Source organism: Bacillus rossius, chromosome 17 (genome assembly GCF_032445375.1).
Source record: "Bacillus rossius redtenbacheri isolate Brsri chromosome 17, Brsri_v3, whole genome shotgun sequence".
Lineage (NCBI taxonomy): Eukaryota > Metazoa > Arthropoda > Insecta > Phasmatodea > Bacillidae > Bacillus > Bacillus rossius.
In genome coordinates, this window is record NC_086344.1 from 9,851,448 (window position 1) to 9,872,059 (window position 20,612).

The 20,612-nt window shown below is 34.9% G+C and overlaps 1 protein-coding gene across 1 annotated transcript in view; it reads left to right on the forward strand.

Moving 5' to 3' along the window:
- Positions 1-225: 225 nt before the first annotated feature.
- Positions 226-20,612, forward strand: part of LOC134540994 (brain tumor protein-like) — a 66,338-nt gene continuing 45,951 nt past the window's right edge. The window contains exon 1 of the mRNA XM_063384105.1: positions 226-471. The gene's annotated coding sequence lies outside the window, so the exon portion shown is untranslated. The remainder of the gene's footprint in view (positions 472-20,612) is intronic.

The window sequence follows — 20,612 nt, forward strand, 5'->3', positions numbered from 1 at the left end:
CAGGATTATGGTTTTCAGTTGTTCTCAGCCATTGCACTATTGCCGTGTGTTTTGTTGGCCTGCAAGCTGCGTGGATCCAAATGTAAACAACAAAACCTAAAAAGTGACAGTTCTAAATGTGGCGGGAATCGCCAGAAACACCAACGCTATATGAACGCTGAGGTCCGTCCTCTTATACGTGAGAGGCTCTAAAAGTATTTTTGTGGAAATACGGTTTTGAACAACAGCTGTTATATGCCACGAAAACAAATAACTTTAACTGAAAGATAGCTCTAGCCCAACAAAATCAATTTTTGATAACTATAACAAAGGCCAGCGTATAAACAGAGCTTTCCAGTTTGTACAGTTGGTATTAGATGTGTTTGAAGATTTTTACCGTGTATGTTGAGGGCTAGTGACTAAAATTCTGCTGAAGTTAAATCCCAGTGAAATAATTATATCATCTCAAGACTGAAAAAATTCGTCTTTGTGGTAAGTATATTATAAGTTTATACTTTTGGAGCTGCTTTAGACGTGTATGTTTTCCGATGCGTATTTCCTTTTTTCCTTTGTGTAATGTACGCCATTCCTTTGTACGTACAGTTGCCGGCAGACTTGTGCGTAGAAAAGGAAAACCATTAAAAACAATTTGTAGCATGTATGTTTTGTTCGGACGAGTTAGTTGATTTTTTTTAATATATAGTGGACGTATGCATAGCTAATTAGCGGCACGTATGCTAAAAGCCAGCACAACAGGAACGTTTAACAAAGAACTTCGAGTTCCGACAATAAATGTCAATAAATTATTGTAATTGGTGTACATCATTGAAACTAACTTTATAAACAGGATAGAATCACTGAACTAGATTTTAATGATTTGATGTAGCCAATTAACTGTAAAGTTAGATCACCAACGTATTTGCAACTGTGAATTAAAATAATTTTTTTTTTTTTTTTTTTTACATTATTACTTATGTGGCTCATAACATTAAGTTTTATTTATATTACAAAATTTTGTTGATTTAAAAGAAGGGGCTTCTAGGAATAAAATTTTGGAATTTTTTTGAGTACACTGGTGTCATTGCTTGATTATCCTGTAATATACAGTATTTTTATTTATATTCCTACTTACTCTTAAAATCCTCTATAGTGAGGAGCATTATGAAGTGCAGGAAAATTGTGGGTTAAAAGTATTTAAAAATGAGGAAATTTGGGACTATTCTAGATTGTGATACCATAACAATACGTCAAAAAATGGCATTGCCACCCCTACTTTCTTATTGGACAAGCACAAGAATATGTGGGTTATGTGCGTGGGGAACTATAAACATGCTATGTTTCACGCATTTCATTTTTTTAATATTATATTTTTCTGGTATTATAAATTAGAATATAATTTATTCTAGTTTGCAAAACCGATTTTTCATTACCAATGAAATTATGTTTGTAGAAATTACAACTTATGGCGGTAAAAGCATGCCCTATGTATTATAACAATTCATTATACTAAAAATAAGTTTTGTGAAAAGTGATAACTTTTGAGGAATAAAATATCGGTATCACAAAATATAGTTGATAAGGTGGGACTGTATTCTAGTTCATGATACTCGAAAATATTAACCCTCACTTTCAATAAATTAAACACTAGTATTGCAAAATAAAATTGATCGGGTTGGACTGTATTCTATTTCAAGATATAGAGAATATAGGTATATTGAATATTCTGACTTTCATAAAATTGAATACCGGTATCGCAAAATAGAATTGACCTGGTGGGACTATACTCTACTTCACGATACCGAGAAAAATAACACAGAAACATTTCACATTTTTTACAGGTATTGCGAAATAGAGTATACCGGGTGGGTCTGTATTTTACTTCATGATACCGATAATAAACCATCTAGAATTTTCATTAAGGTTTATTATTCATTTAAATCTCGGCATCACAAAATAGACTAGACCGGGTGGGTCTATTTAATATTTCACGATATCACAAAATTTTAATCACAAAAACTATCATTTTATACAAATGAAATACAGATATCGCAAAACAAACTATAAGTTAACTTGTAGAATTTTAGTTTCCTTTACAATACCTTGAATGTATATTTGACTAATTTACTTAAAATTAAATACATGAAAGTTTTTATTAGCCAATTTACCCTTGCCAAACCTTATTCTTGGTTTTTATCACTTCACCGATTGCACAGCTAACCTACAGCAAAATGAGCCATTTTTACATTTAATAACTTTAATGATTCACCTAACTTAAGCAACTATTTCACTTAAAATTTAAATGAAACACACGCAACACACCTATCATCTAACACAGCAAATTAAATTCACATAAAAGTACAAATCACAAACATCTAAAAGCCAAAAACATCTTACCTTTCTTAGGATTATGGCAATAATAGTTTTCTTTCAATATTTCTCTTGTAGATGTATTAAATTTAAACCAAAAACCATTTGTCATTCCTCCTTTTAATTTCTTTGATTTCCTGAAACAAGAATCGTCACTACCATGATCACTACTACAATCACAATCACACTTTTTCTCTCTACAAGATACCGTTATATTGATACAATATAAACAAACACGGTCTTCCTCTTCTGTCATCACTACTACACTCATTACCCCACTAATCCAACAAATTTCTTATTTGCCTACTTACTCAATGCTTATTGCATACTTATTTATTCAATTCAACTTATTAATTCACTCATCTTCGTAGAAACAATTGCTACTATCGCTCCAATATTCACGCTATCATTCACCTTTTTTTCCACAGTGCTATTTTGTCTTTCGCTCTTGCGAATACTACATACTACATTTTCCTTCATTCCACCATTCAATTTATCATCATTGGCCAACTTTCGCAATGTCTTTCGTTTCCTCTACTTTTAGTTAGGCTACATGTAATAAGCTTCGGCACGTGGCTGGTATTGGATGTATAATTGAGCCCAGTAGTTTTTAATTCTCTTCGTAAAAAAACATACTTTTCTTTTACTTCAAAGCTTTGCAATTATGTACAGAGTTTTCCCTTAATCATTGGGAATAAAAACTAACTTTTGCTAGGTATTATACATTCTACAATTTTATAGTAATTTTAAATGTTGCTGACATAAAAGGTGCATGTACTTATTTAAGCATGTTAGAAGTTATAATTATTTGGTGTAATAAAAAAAAACTTCAATGTTGCATGTAAATAATTAATATAAATAAAATAATAAAAGGACTGGAGTGATATTATAATCATGGTTGGTAATTTATATTGAATCAAACTAAAAAATATATAAATAAATACTCAGTATTCAAAATTAATATAAACAGATGTATAATATGAATTATTTAATTTAGTAAAATAATCAAGATAAGTAATAATTAATTATGAAAATTAGTAAATATTCTGAATGTTTATTCTAAATTATTAGTTTTAATTATTTAATAAATGTAATAAAATCATATTATAGGTGCAGTTGAAGTCTTTCCCAGTGATTTTATTTTTCTTTCGAGAAAATAGGTTTTAATATGTACCTATATAGGCCTATTTGTTAATTTTGGTAAGCTTACATTTTAATATCAACATGACTTTTTCTTTTTTAACGGGATACTAAACTTCATTTTCCTCTAGAGAAAGCAAGTGGCTGTGCAGGATTATTTGTGTCTGGAAGTTCAGGGAAATTTGTTGATTCAGGTCTGAGTAACCTGGAAAAGTCAAGGCATTTGAAGCCTGTAGCAACCATACAACAGATAACATGTAGCCGGTACAAAGGCTGGTTATCAAAGTCAGGGAACCAATATTTTAAGTATCAAAAATTTGCATACTGTTTAAAGCTCCCCGAATTTTAAGATAGGGTATATGTGTTTGTGTGTGTAGAATATGTTAACTTTCAGCATTACACAAAAACACATCACAGAAATCTAGTAGTAATTAACAAAACCTCTACTTAATCCACATAAACTTAGTAAATATTATTCATGAGCCACAAAATAAGTTAAATTTTTTTATTCTCAGCCTGTAGGACAAACATGAGAGCATTACAAAATTATATTAAGGGGCCCGCCTCTCAGGGGTGTATGTGTGTTAGTGAGGCGGGATGATAAGTGCGACGCTCGATGGTATTTCTAGCGCGGTATCGCATCTACGCGCAAGTCTCTGAATTGACGCGTAGTCTTCTCGTCGTCACAGGATAACTGTGAAATTTGAGCGGTGACCGCAACATTATATGGCCGATAAATGAAGATAAAGGTGTAATGCAAGTCCCTTAAGTGCTTTTAATAATCTGTACTGGTTGTTTTACGCCTAAAAATTACTCTCAAAACATGTGTTTTAGCCATTTTAACTCTTCTAGAAATACAGTTTAAAAACATGATCCAAAATTAAAAGTACTTTTCGGGCCTCAGCGAACTCTTAAATGCTTTTCGTAGACATACCCCACTCGGATATCTTGAGTAGTTTTGAAATCGCATTGTTTTTCCTGAAGCTCTGCACACCGTCTGTGTGACCAGGTAGGCGGGCCCCTTAAACTGTCTTTTGCAATCCCAGCCTTACAATTTGGGATCAGGAAACATAAGGTTGATCCTTCGCTTAAAAATAAATATTTTTTTCTCATCAAATGTCATGCTACCAAAAGACGTGGAGAGCAAATTGTTATAAGACACAGCCCCAGCCGCGCCAACTTTGCAGAGAGACATCCCTCGTTCACATTCCGCTCTCCTTTAAAGAATCTTAGAAATAAGTTGTTATAAGTTGCTGTTATTACAACACAATCTTTAACAACAGAACTCGTTGTGTATTGCTAACTTCGGGTGCTCGTATCACGCGCAGATAGCCGATTTCTGAGTTCAGTGTAAGGAGCTGACAACGGACATTGGATTGCAAAATTTAATGGTGGAGTGACAAATGTTGTTACATAAATATAGTGTGCTTGTTTGGAAATTAGTAATGATTACCGAGTTAACATTTTTGAATTACATATGGTTAATATAATTAAATAAACATTTTATCCGTCCTAAAGCAGGGAATTGACGGACCCTTGGTTCCCGGACAGGTAGACTATATCTTGCACAGACATGAACAACAGAAATGTATTTACAATGCTTTTATAGTGAAACATGAGTAGTAATTGTAATAAAATAAAAATAATATGAAATGCACTAACCTAGCTGAAGCAGAACCTTAGCAATAGGTAAATATATGCTCAGTTACATTTTAATTTTTCGATACTTGAATATATGAACAGAAATACAATCTACTCAATAAGATTTGGCAATGCTTACCTGAACCTCTATACTTTCTCCTACAGATGGCTCTACTGTTACCAACACAACTCTATAGTCTAACTAAGCTTAACAACTGTTATTGATTATTGGCCTAAATTGTTTTCTTTACGAAGTGGTCACTGACCATACCTAACTATGTCAAACATGGTTTTTTATAATAATGCTTTTATTGTGAAATGTACTAAAACCACAAACATAAGTACTTAACTTAATACTTATGTAAGTAAAACTTAATTAGTAACATCTGTTTTCCTTAATCGACATGTTTACTGCCAGTGAAAATTGTTTAATTGTAACAAATTCATTCAATCAATCAATCGAAACATGTGTTTCGTCATCTTCAAACATAATCCTGCCCCTCTTCTGAAGCCATTTCCAAGGAATGCACCGTGTCAGCCAGTCGATAGCACAGGTGCTACATCATTCTGTGCTTGTGTCGTTTCCTGGAACATTGCACTGAAATGTTTGAAACAAGTATAATGTATATTGTAATGGTTTGTATTCATGTGTGTACTACAGAGGATTAAATATTAGGACAAAATTTATTGTTAAGACACTGATGATTTGTTAGTTTAGTGATAATCCATTTACAAAATATATATATATAGACTATTATTCTATTACATAAACGAAAATTTTTAGCTTAGTTTTTTCTTCTTCTTTATTTAATTCCTTTTGCATTAGCACTAGTTTGAGAACTGTCTCACATCAGCGGTTATCAGGTGTTCGATTAAACGACTGCTACTGTCAAAAAACAGTGCCAACAGAACGATGACAGACTGACTCACATCAGCGGCTATCAGTTCTTCGAGGATAGGACTTCGATCGTTTATAAACTATGTCATCAGAACGATGAAAGATAGTGTTTCCCGTGATCTAGAACTGTGAAATAATTTATTGGAAATCTAGAACCAGTCAGCTACTTTGATGCCACAATGACTTATTGATGTATTTGCGACATTACCAATGGCATGTGGTAATTACTTCTAACTGGTACGGTATGTAATAGGTGTTATGAAGGATTATTGTAAATCAGTAAAATACAATTGGTTGAATGTAACATTAATTTCAATTTATTTGTGACCATTGCTTACAAATAATGTTTAACTAATAATGTGTTCGTCTAGTTCATACCCTGTGGTTCCTGGGGTTTTCATTTTAAGATTCTCTGCAGCTTACTTGGCTAATTTTCTATCGATTCAACAACTGATGATTTTCTTGAGTGGAAGATTCATTTCAATATTAGTGTAACTTTATATTGTTCAGGTTTGTGTTTAGTTGTGACTGTAAGGTTACTTCGATTTTCTGGTTGAGAGATAAACTCACAACCAATTGAATTCCAACTTTGTTCGAAAGTTTACAATTAAGGCATTGAACAGAAAATTAACTTAAGTATAAAGAGAATTAGTGTCCTAACCAACATGGTAATTCAACATTCATTTAACATTTTCTTTTAATACTTAAATTTATCTCGTTGATACTTTGAACCGACAACTATAACACAATCTAGTTAAATTAGCATCACAATGTACCTTTAACTATATTTTGCGGCTGCCAGATAGAATGGTAGATAATCTGTCGACCTTTATTTTCGACTGGCCTACTCTACTGCTGCCTCGTGAGCGAATGTCGCACAATGGAGCTGGTGTCCCGCTCGGGAAAACTAATTTTTTTCCTATCTGTAGTGCTCTGTCTTACAGTGCTGCTGCTATAGAGTGGAGTGGTTCAGCTATCATTTCTGGAGCATTGATAAACATGTTACAATCACAGTAGGGAATGCATATATAACCATATGTAGATATATGTAGGAATATAACTTAATAGTTTTCCACCACGTCACATGTCCACCTGCAGTGACGCACGACAATACACAATCAATGTACATATGAATATATATGTAATGTTAATTCCATGAAAAAAAATAAAAAATTAAATTAATATTTTTGGTTTTTCGGCATCTATGATTTAAAAACTCTTTTAGCAAAGTTAATTGGTATTTTACTTAGTATATCGGATACATCATATAAATTAAGTTGATTGAATTGATTGGCTATTATAGCTTACTTAAAAAAAAATCATTTAACTAAAAATTGCTCTCCTTTCAGGTAGATTTCAAAGAAATACTACCTATTGTAGCCATTACCATGGTACAATTTTTAGAAAAATTTTATATCGTTTTTCGTTTCATTGTTCATAGACCCCAAAAACCACCATCAACTCAAACGTTTATATATATTGTTACGATTTATTAATGATGTGTGGGGAACTGCTGGGTTTGTAAATGATAGCCTTAGTTTTATTACACAGCTTTATTGATTACTAATATTTACATCAATAATAAGTAATCTTACTTAAAAATGCCTAATCGCCAATTACTCGCACTTAAAAAAGGTTTATTTCCAAGTCACTCAGTGTCTGTCAAGTTCTTACAGACCACACTCCTCACTGGGCCGCACTCGCGGAACTCTGTCGCCGAACTCTTGCCGCTCCCAAAAACTGTTGCAGAGGCCAGCATCCCAGGTTAAATATAAGTACACGGACCCATTATTTGTATGTAGATTTTCATCCTGTAAAAGTTTTGTTGCATTTTTTTTCCATAACGTGCTTTAAAAAGTATAACATAATATTTTTTTTTTTTTTATCTTTATCAGTTTTGGTCAGAATATTTGGTGAAAACCCTTTATAACAAATACTAAGGTTCTTACAAATTCAGCATTGTGATTTTTATGTTAATCAGTATAGTACCTACTTTTATTTTCTTATAAACAATAATTATTGAGAGTTATTCTTCAGGTTATATCGTGAAACATTTTCTCCTACGTGACAGGTGGACTATTAATAATAACATATTAAAAAAAAGCTTAAAATTTTTTAGCTAAATCAAAACACAAATTTATTAATAACTAGCTGCAGTACCCGGCTTTGCCCGGGCTGAACACTGGGTGATATATTGTCCGCGAGTTACAGCAAAATGGATAGTGGTGGACATTAAGAAATGACACACAATTACTGTTTATGTATCTGTGACCTATGGTTATCTTTTTACCCACGGCGATCGGTTGAAAGGTTTAGAAGTTGATGCGCTACAGCGCCATCTAGCGGCGAGTTACAAAAAAATGGTTAGCATAACAACCTTCTCCATGATAAAAACACTTCGATGTGCCAACTTTCATGGCGATCGGTCAAACGGTGTAACAGTTTATCGACGTCATACATGCCAACACCCAATTATATATATTCTTATATTTCGAAATTTTGGGGCTTTCACTTTTGAGGAGGTGGGAGAGGGGGGGGGGGAAGTTCCTGAAATTGTCGAAATTTTGGGGCTTTGTTCCCAGAGGGGGGCAGGGGGTTCGAGGACCCTGAATGGCTCGAAAACACTTAAAATCGAAAGAGATAAATTTTTTAAATTTTTTAAACTTTCGAAATTTTGGGGCTTTAACCACCTGGGGGGGGGGGGGGGGGGGGTTGTTATGTTGAGGACCCCGACTGGCTCGGAAACACTCCAAATCGAAAGAGATATAAAGGAATATAAGAATGTAGGCATTTACTGTACTCCTATCTACCATAATAACAATATTGACAGATAGAAAGCTTAATACCTACCTATGAATAATTATCTAAATAAATAAATAAATAACTGTATGTTTAAGAATTTACGTACATACATAATATTAAACTTCAAACTATACACACCAAAAAAAAACTAAGTGATGTTTGTGAAACTATTTTTTATTTGTCATAATGTTTAAAACATTTTTAGGATTTGTTTATATGTAAAACTGTGGTGGCAATATTCCGCTTATCCAAAGGAGTATAGAAATCAATAGAGATATCACTCCCTGTACACACCACAAATCTTTGAATTAAAAAAAAAAAAATTTAAAAAAAAGTCCAAAATGAAACAAAAAGTATAAATAACAACTAATTTGACAAAAAAATTTATACAACTGGAATGACAATGTTAACATCTGCCTGAAATTTAATAGAAATAGGTAGGTAGGAATAGATATATATATAAGAAATTAAATGAAATTAAAACATACATAAATAAAATTATCTCACACTCAACCAAACATAATGTTTAATATGAAATAAAGGAAGATGGCAATTACACGTAACTATTCTAATTAATAAAAAAATCAACTTTCCTGAAATAGCAAAATTCAAATTTTTCAACAATATATTACGTAATTGATAAATATTTCTGGTATTCGGTCTCAGCAGCCCTAAGACTCTTGACGCTCAGCAGATAAATTATAAACACTAAACCAAACTCCTTACAAATAAGTAGGTACTGTAAAAAAAAATAACAATATTGACAAATAGAAAATATTAGTAGGCCCTACCAACCTATGAATAAATTTCGAAGAAATTTATAAGTTTAAGAATTTATGTAGGGTACCTACATAATATTAAACTTGAAACTATCCACACAATGAAAACCTAAGAATGTTAGTGAAACTAATTTTTTTTATTTTTCATAATACCTAAAATACGTGTGTTTCCAAAATGAAACAAAGTATAAATAATGACCAATTTGACAAAAAAAAATTGTACAACTCGAATGACATTGAAAACATACACGTGAAATTTAAAAGAATTATGAGTGCCCTAGGTAGGAAGAAAAAATATATATAGAATAAATTAAATAAAAAAAATTGGTGCGTGTACTTAGGTACGCGCATAAGAAGTTATACTTCTTTGGCATCATTAAAAAATAGTTTTTAATTGCATGCAAAAATATTGCGTGGAGTCCCTCCACGCGGAAGAAGTGAAACTTCGTAATGTGGAAATGAAAACAGGAAGGGGTAGAAATTGATTTTTAGTGAAATCATATTGTATCAAATCAAACTAAAAAAATAAAGGAAATAAATTTGTAACGATTCATAGATTGGTCTTCAGAGAGAGAGAGAGACACCTATTGAATGTCTATAAAACTAACTTTTTTATGAGAGCAGATTTTCATGAAATAAATCATGAAATCATTCAACGATAAAAGCTGGTTATTTAATTAAGCGGACGGGTTCGCCCCAAGGAGAAAATCGACGCGGCGAGACTTCATGGACATAGAGAAATGACACACACTCACTATTTATGTGTCTATGAAACATGATTTTTTTCTGCAATTTAAATTGTAATATACAAAAACGGTATTGAAAATTGAAACAAATATGGCGACACTACAAACTGTCAGGATCTTTATTTTTTTCTTACTATCTACTTAGTTCCTTACAATAGCAAAACGTAACGTAATGGCTTGAAAGCTATTGCTCGGCAGACATAGAGGAATGACACTAACAGTTTGTATATCCATGACATACATTACATAAAATTAAGATATATTTTTTTAACCCGTTTAAATTTTTTTTTTTAGACAAAAGATATCCTATGTCCATCCCCAGGATATAATCTATCTCCTTGCCAAATTTCATTACGATCCGTTCAGCCGTTCAGCCGGGAAAAGGTAACAAACAAGCAAACAGACAAACAGACAGACAGACAGACAGAGTTACTTTCGCATTTATAATATTAGTAAGGATAAAACTGTTCCAGTCAAAAATATCTATGATGGATGAAATAAAAAAAAACTATTGGCAAATGGCTATTTACATTATTGAGAACTCAGAAAAAAAAGTTTTTATAATTTTTGTTTGTTTTCAGTTTGTTTGTTTGTTCGTTCAAGCATTAATTCTAAACTACTTGATGGATTTTGATGAACTTCTTTTTATTAGAAAGGTCTTTGACTAACTTAAAAACTAGGCTCTAAATAGTTACTGAATTCTACCCCTAAGGGGGTGAAAAAGGGTTAAGCATGGTTTTAAAAAAATTAATTATATCTCTGAAACTAATCAAGCTAAAGAAAAGATAATTCGGTATCAACGATTAACATACAAAAACATCCATGTTTTCCAAAATTCTAACCCTGAGGAGTGAAAAAGGGGTAAGTATGTTTTAAGATTAAAAATCATATCTCCAAATGTAATAAATGTAATAAATTATATTACAGGCACCAATAATAAATATACAAAAATTTACAATCACCATTTCTATATTTTGCAAAGTCAACCCCCCAAGTGCTGAAAAATACACTGTTTTAAGATTAATTATATCTCTGAATAAAATTAAGCATAATAAATTAATTTTGGTAGCAATAATAAACATACAAGAACTACCAACCACAAATTTTTGCATTTTATGAAATTTAACCTCTATGGGGTGAAAAAGAGGTAAATATGAATTAATGATAGTTAATTTTATCTTCTAAGCTAAATAAGCACAACAAAAGATACAAAGGACCAATAATAAACACACAAAAATTACAACAATATCATTTTTTTTTAAATTCCAGCCCTATGGCATGAATATGGTTTTAGGATTAAAAATTTAACTTTTAATTTAATCTAACCGATTAAAAAATTGGGTACCAATAATAAACGTACAAAAACTGCCATCCATAAATTTTGCGAAATGCAACCCCCAAGAGGTTAAAAAGGGTATGTATAGTTTTAAGTTTTATATTTTATATCCAAAATAAATTCAGCATAATAAATTATTTTGGGTACCAATAATAATCCCACGAAATTTACCAACCACAATTTTACCATTTTGCGAAATGCAACACCTAAGGGGTGAAAATTGGTAGGTATGGTTTTAAGATTATTAATTATATATCTGAAATAAATTAAGCATTGTAAATTATTTTGGGTACCATGAATAAATATACAACATTTACCAACTACAATTTTTACAGTTTGGAAATTTAAACCCTAAGGTTGGTAAAAGAGTTAGGTTTGTTTTTAACCCAAAAAACTAACACTTCAAATTCTATTAGAATAAGAAGTAGTAACTAAGAAAATTGTTTTAAGAGTTATGTATTGCTTATTTTTGGTGTTTGTTAAAATGTGTCTTGTAATAGGGGTGAAAACGGTGTCAGTATTCCCTTATTTAAAAAAAAATTCTATCTCAGAAACAAATTAAAATGTAAATTAATGGTAAAAGTAATGAACTATAAAATTATTGACTTGATGTAAGTTTTTGGACATACGCCATTGCTTAGCAATGGTGTATGTCCAAAAACTTACATCAAGTCATGCACTCCCATTGCACAAATCTTTTAAAGATAATATAAAATTATTATTAAACTTATTTGCAAGATTCCGCCCCTAAGCGCTTTAAGGAGTTAACTTTGGTTTAAAGGGGAAATAAAGTGTATTTAGAATCTACTAAACCTAAAAGTTAGTTAATAATTAAGAATGAACATTAATATTAATTCATACATCCGTGGCAAACAAAGCTGGATGTAAGATCTTCAGCTTAAATAACGAAATAATAAATTATGTAGAGTACTTTTACCATTTTTGGATATTCTACTCCAAAAGCAGTGAAATGGCTGCAAGTTAGTTTTTATAGTAGTAAATCATATAGCCAAGCAAATTAAGATGGAAGAGCAAGAATAATGTACAAAATTGTCTTAAAATAATGTTTTAACGTTTACAACTTTTCTTGATTCGACTGCAAAGGGTGTGAAAAGGCGGTCAGTTTTTTTAAATTATAAAAATAAAATAAAAATATCACTGAAGCTAATCAAGCAGAATGTAATGATTTGGTATGGCTCATAAACATGAAAATTTACTATCTCTTTTTTACAATTTTTTGCTGAAATTCTACCTTTAAAAGGCAAAATATTGGAAATATGGTTTTAACATTAAAAATAACTTATGATCATTTAAAACTTGATTTAAGATATTGAAAATGATAAATTAACGTACTTTCGGATACCTTCTCTTAGTCAACATTCTCCAAAATATCACCAATATAAAACTGGGTTTAATATTACTTTAATATAAAAATGTTAATAAAATCCATTAAATCAGTGTTGGTAAAAATTTAAAAAATATAAGTTTATTATAATTATTCTATAATTCACATCTGCATTAAAATAACGGGATGAGTTAGGTTTTTGATTGGTTAACTGATATTTGCATATTTACTTAGTTCTGGATTTTTACATTTGGCATCCCTGTGGGAAAAAGAGGAGAGGGGTTCAACTTTTGGAGATTTTATTTAAGTAATATCAAGCAACTAATAATCAACTAATACGTTGGATAATATTTTTGATATCTGTACTCTTTATTTTTAATAAAGATGTGATTGTATCAAAAATCTTAAAATAATAGGAGGTATATGTAATAAGGTGAAATTATTTATTTATTCTGAGCATAGCTTTAGCCATAATAACTTAATGTGTTAGTGTAAAACGATGGCATAAACATAGTTAAAAATAAATAGGTGCGTGTTTAACAAATTTAAATTGTCTACCTCATGAAATGAAAAGTAGGAAAGAATCAAGGTGAAATATATGCTTGAACACTCAAACACTTGGTCTATACTATAAAAAAAAGCCTATGCATAGCCAAATAAAAAAAAATCATTCTTAAGAGGTTTTGTTATGAAATAAATCTTTAATTCACCTAACAAATTTATTGTAGCTATTTATTTTGTAAAAGTGTTTGGAATTAATTACATGATATTTTATCGATGGTAATATTTGAGCAGTACTCTGAAAAAGGCGCCAGCGAAGCAGCGGGTTTTAAGCTAGTAAAAAAAATTGGTTGTCTTTAAAGTCGGTTTACGGACGATAGTTCAACGTGACGTCATAACAAAACATTGATGAAATGATTGCATACTTTTATGAATAAAATTGAATCATTTTTATTGTATTATCACTATTTTGTATGGATACAAAGAAGGAGTGAAATGAAATCTACAATTTAATTGATAAATTTACTTTTATTTGCACTCATTAATTCAAATATGTTTATTACTTTAACGGAGAAATTATTTTAACTATAACTTTCGTACATGTTTGCTATTTAACATCTTCCAATCTGTGTTATTCTGTTAAGGATAGGATGATGATAGAAAAAGTAGGAAACGAATGGGAGTGTTTCAAGTTTAATGTGCCTCGAAAAAGTCAAATCGATGGTTGTTCCAATCGATGGTTGTTCCAATCGAGTGGAAGAGAGAAAGATGCGACGCAAGCGTACAGTGAGCGTAACGGGACAATGTGCGTAACGGGACACTTTTTCGTGCGTGCAGCCGGCGTTCATCGATTTATTAGACGTCACGTAAAAAAAACATATTAAATAAACTGGGAACGCGGCGGGCGAGGAGTCGAGGGAAAGGCGCGTGGCGGAAGACACGCTCGCAGCGGTGACGCAAGCAGCCAGTGGGTTACCGAGAGCGAGGGTGAGCGAGCTGGACCACTTTCCCTGCGCAGCTCGCGCCTGCCCCCGCGCCGAGCTACCGTGCCTCCAGGGTAGCTGGCTCCCTCGCTACCGTGCCTCCAGGGTAGCCTGCCCCCGCGCCGATCTACCGTGCCTCCAGGCTCCCTCGTGCTGCTCGCAGGCAGCCCCTACTCAGTCGCACCTGTGTTTCCGCACCATGTGCGTCTCTGCCTGAGGACGGGAGCAGATAGCAGTTCCCGAAACGTTGCTTGTTTCTGTTTTGGAAAACTATTGTGTTTGTTACGTCTTTTTCGTTTTGTTGTGTTTTTGTCTCGTTTCAACTGCTGTGCTGAATTTTTTTGGGGTTAAATTCATCATTTGTGTTTTTTTTTTTTTTTCGTTCTCCTAGTCCATTTTTCTTTGTTTTTCTTTGTTTGTTGACCATATTCCTGTTATGGAATATTATGTGGTGTATATATCCTGTTGATAACAGCAATTTTTGCTTAGTTTGTGTTTTTTGTCTTTTGGTTTTTTTGTAGTTTTCTTCTACAGACATACATGTGCTTAGCAATGGCGTATGTCCGAAAGCTTACTTCAAGTCATGCACTCCCATTGCACAAATCTTTCAAAGCTAATATGCTCGGAGGCAGTGGCGCGAGCGCACATGGTGCTCGCTTGTAAATATTTACTCTGGCGTCACTGCAGCTGCCGGCCTGTGCTGTCTGGAGCGACAAGTCTGGTACGACGTGAAGTTTTCGTGCGGGAACTGTAGTCCGTGGCTCTCCCGCGAGCTGCAGCAGTTGCAGGCCGAGTGGCCGCGGGGTGGACTGTACAGCTGGTGTACTGCCCGGTGTACAGCCTGGTGTACTGCCCGGTGTACAGCGCTGCGGATTGCGGCTGAATTGACCCACGAACATTCCAAGCTCCACGTCCCCTGACTTGTTTTAAAAGCACATCTGAACTTGGAACCCAAGACATTTATTTCAGATGTGAGTCGGCCATTCTCCGGGACTCAAATACCTTCTTCTCGTCGACACGCGTTGACCTTAACGCACTCTTGTGTTCTTCTCGCTTAACCTACCAAAACATTCCTCGTAAATATCTGCACATATTGTTGAAAAATATTTAAACGTAAACAGATAAAGATAATAATTTGTACTGTTAATATGCAATTAAAATACGACTTATTTGTTTATTTTAAATGTGTGTGACGTTAGTAGGTGAAAACGCCCTTTGGTAAATTGTGTTGCTTGTTCTTTAGCTTGACATTGTGGGGAACTCTGAGCAGAAATGCAGGTGTCTTGTGGGAAGTTTCACACCGCATTGAAGTCGTAAACATTTCCGTGTGGCCCATGTTCGAGAAGTGGAGCCTAGGACCTGCTGTCGTGTCTGGGACCACAGCCTCTTTGCGGTGGTGAGGTTTTTATGCTGAAGAGATCCAGTCTGCGATTCACCCCGATTGTAGGCACTTGGTAGAAATGGGTGGTCCTATGTCTGATTGCGAAGCTTCCCCTCGCTCTAGCAATGTTGGGTTGCAGATGCAGAGGTTATTTGGTGCTACAAGTGTCTATATTTGATTACGAGAAATATTGCATGTTACGAATTATATTTTTTAAATGTTTCTAAAATTATTTTATTGTATTTGTTGTCTGTATTGCTTCGTGACGTTTTGGGTAGGTTATCATACTGCTTGTTAGCTTATCCTATATGTTTGTAATCCGCTTCACGGCATTCGTATAGCACTTGTACGTAATGGTAATATCAACATTTAGTCGGGCAGTTACCTTGTATAAACTTATTTTTGGGAGGCAGGCTGATCAGTGGGCTCTATAATGTGGTACAAGGATACACAAAAAAAAATTATCAATGATCTCATTCAGATTTTAAAGCACCACCTAGTTTTTTAAGTTATAGTAAATTGTTTATATTTTAATAAGACATTTACTGCCGTGACGGGTTATCGAACAAAAGACTACGATCGATGGAATGTTTTTTCCCCCAAGCTTTTTGATATATATATATATATTTATGTGTGTTCAAAACTCTAAGAACTAGGACTATGACTAGGCTCTGGGATAAAAAAAAGTGTAAAAGGTGTGCCGAAAAATAGGGAACTTCTGCATATGTTTATGGTGCCAATGGTGATGATATATGGGATGATTTTGATGTCCACAAGGTTGGTAATACAGGTGAAGTCTTACATAGATTTAAAAAAAAAATATTTACAAAATATTCATAAAGAATATGGCAGCATCAGAAGAGCTAGATTACACGTCATGGGACGACCCAGACGAATTGGTGGATTGCTTGAGACATCGTTTCTCAAAGAGCAGGAAACTATTCGCACACGCGGCGCTCAGTCAACTCAGCTGCAAACAAAAGTCTTAGATATGACTTTCAACAGGTATTAAGAACATTTAGAATAACCTGAATAAGTTAATATTTTGGACAAAATTATGTAAGTTCTACTGTAGATAGAACTATAATTAAGTGTGGTAGTGAGACAATAATTATAAGTGAAGTGTTTTCTTTATGAATGCAGGTAAATTTAAGCACAGGCAATGTCTGAATGTAGCTTAGAGCAGGAGCGTGCGCTGAATGTATATTCGCCTTAGGTTGGGGAAGCTGAATTGTTGCCCCTTGAATGGGCAGCCCTTCAGGATTTTTCTGGCAATGGTTTGTTTGTACAGCGACTGGAAGGGCAGCCCATCCAATTTCTGAAAACATGTTTCTTTAAGTGTTTAAATAATCCTGAAAACTTGCCCCTTGGAAGGGCAGCCGATCAGGATTTTTCTTACAGTAGTGTTTTTGAAAGGTTGTCTGAATTGTTGCCCCTTGGAAGGGCAGCCGATCAGGATTTTTCTTACAGTAGTGTTTTTGAAAGGTTGTCTGAATTGTTGCCCCTTGGATGGGCAGCCCATCAGGATTTTTCTGACAGTGGTGTTTTTGAAAGCTTGTCTGAATTGTTTCCCCTTGGATGGGCAGCCCATCAGGATTTTTCTGACAGTGGTGTTCTTGAAAGGTTGTCTGAATTGTTGCCCCTTGGATGGGCAGCCCTTCAGGATTTTTCTGACTGTGGTTAGTTTAAGGTTAGGTTAGATTAGGTAAGGTTAGGTCAGGTCAGGTCAGGTCACTTTACAAACTAACCACTGTCAGAAAAATCCTGATGGGTTGCCCATCCAAGGGGCAGGTTTTCAAGATTATTTAAACTCTTAAAGGAGTGTGTCTTCAGAAATTTGATGGGCTGCCCTTCCAGTCTCTGTACAAATAAACCACTGTCAGAAAAATCCTGAAGGGCTGCCCTTCCAATGGGCAACAATTCAGTCGCCCCCTTAGGTTATGGGGGGGGGGGGGGGGAGGTGGAACTATCTAGCCTGCTGTTTGATTTGAAATGATTTCCTTTTGTGTGGGAATAATAGATTTTTTTTTAAGATTTGGAGTGGGGATGTCTTCCCCCACCAACCCTGGTCTAAAGTGTATGCAGTTCAGTGTAGCCATGAGTAGCCGAATGTGTAGTGCATGTGGCCATGTTTAGCTTTGTGTGTACCCAAGTGAGCAATTATTGGGATAAATAAGTTAAAACCGGAAGTCGAAGGATGCCACTGCTCTCGTTGAAATAATCTCTTGTTTAACACGAATAATTTTGCGTTTGGTTTAGCACTGGTCCAGTACCATCTTTTTTTTGGAAAGAGATTTATGATGTTGCCATGGGTCGTTAGTCAGTGCTTGTCGCAGTATTCGGAGTGAGATGTGAGACATGTGTGGTAGAGTGGCGCCCTCCCCCCCACATGCAAGCAACTACCGTCCCATGAGGCAGCAGCTTTCTCCATGGCGGAAACCGAGAGCTGGTTGTGTGAGCGTGGCTTTCTCCGGCTCGCTGGCCCGCGGTGGCCCGTGGCTGCGCCGGCAAGGACGGGTGTCGGGCGCGCACTGTCGCTTTCCCGCGGCCTTGTGCGGTCCGTGAGCCCTGCTGAGCCCTGCTGAGCCCTGCTGTGCCCTGCTGTGCCCTGCTGTGCCCTGCTGTGCCCTGCTGAGCCCTGCTGTGCCCCTGCAGCCGGGGTCCAGGGCTCGTGTCATCCCCCTCGTCCACGTCTTTCACTGTCTCGCCTCGTCAGGGGTGTGTGTGTGTTAGCTTTGAATATATATACTGTATAGAAGTCGCCAGCCCAGGTTAAAATATCTAATACGGTTTTGAGGTAGTTGTTTTATTCACCGCCGCAATCGCCACCATCTCTAGGGCATCGACTCGTGGTGGTCCCTGGTGGACAAGTGTCGAACTCTTCAAACACCCCTTCCCCCTCCCGTCGAACGAACTTGAGCTGCAGTGAATGATAGGTGGGGGGTGCGGGGAATGACAGCGGGCGACAGTGCTGCGCTCTAACGTGTAAATAACAACTAAGACGATACAGGGCGTTACGGCAGCGCACTGCAGCGGTGAAGTTCCCAAGCTGCTCGTCATACGCTCCTGAAAAACGTAGAGTAAATCCTATCCACTCGCGACTTCTATACAGTATATATATTCAAAGGTGTTAGTGAGGCGGGATGATAAGCGCGACGCTCGCTGGTGCTTCTAGCGCGGTGTCTCCTCTGGACTGGCGCGCAGGGTGTCCACAAGGAAAAAAATATTTCGTACCAACTTAGGCGAGAATAAAGTACTAGATTAAAAAAAAAGCTACTAAATTATAATTTGTTATGGTTTTCAACAATTTAGGAAGTTATTATGACATTGCAATGCTCGAACTTAAATATCACACCACACACACATACATTCCATAGTTTTTTTTTTAAAAATAATTACGGTTAATAATAAAACATTTTGGAGTTACAATAATATTATATCAAAGAAAAAATGTACTAGATCTGTACTAAATCACTAAAAAAAGTTATAAAAGTACTAGATCTAGTACGGAAGTACTAACTGTGGACACCCTGCTGGCGCGCAGTCCTCTCGCAGTCACGAGATAACTGCGAGATCTGAGCGGCGACCGTAACGTCGCATGGCCGAGAAATGAAGATAAATGCGTAATGCAAGTCCCTTTAAGTGCTTTCGAGAATCTGTACTTGTTTATACGCCTGAAAAATTACTCTGAAAACACGAGTTTTTAACAAGTTCAAAAAAATTAATCCGAAATCAAAAGTACTTTTCGGCCCTCGGCGAACTCTTAAAATTTTTTTTCGTAAGCAGACCCCACTCGGATATCTTGAGTAGTTACGTTGTTTTTCCTGAAGCTCTGCGCACCGTGTGTGTGCCCGGGTGGGCGGAGCCCAAGTAGGGCCTATATATATTTGGTAATTTGCGAAGACAAGCGGATGTTAAAAAAATGGTTTTTAGTTTTTAAAATTGTTTCCCAGTTTATAAATGCATATCCTTTTTAATTGCATTAAATGAAAGGGTATTCGTTGGGAATAAAATTGAATTTTAAAACAACTTGTTTTTAATCGTTTATTAAAAATTATTTCTAAGTTTTAATTATTTTTATATTATTTTCCTGTTATATATTTATTTATTCAAGTAAGTTTTTTTGCACTTATTTATTTCAGTCGTAGTTTATTACTTTTTTTGTGAATAGCGTGACTATATTGTGGGAAAGGTAGCTCAGGTCGTCTGGAAACTGAAATGTGTCTACACAGGCACACACTGCTTGTAGATGCCGCTGCACTGGGACAGACAGACAGAGCTACAGCTTACAAGAATCCACACATCGCATAGGTCATACTGCACAAGTGCACAAATATCATAGGTGTAACTACACAGTCACAAATCACGTGATCTTTTCCTCACAGGGCCACAGGACTCGTTATTGGTTACACACGGCCTATGGTAACACTAGATTGGCTGCGCAGTGCCACTGGTCCGATAATTGCATGGTGTGATTACACAGTGCCACAGGACAGTAGTACATGCAGCTTTAACCAACTTGTCAAACATTTACTTAAATACTAACTAAATAAGTTCAGATATGAAACAATGATCACTAAACATTCGCAAAAAAAACATTGAAGGATCATTAAAGAAGATAATTTCAATGAAAATGTTTGTGCCGTTTTAATTGTTTATTAGAGTGTGTAACTTAATTGATTTTGGGTAAACACTGACGATCCGTTTATTCCTT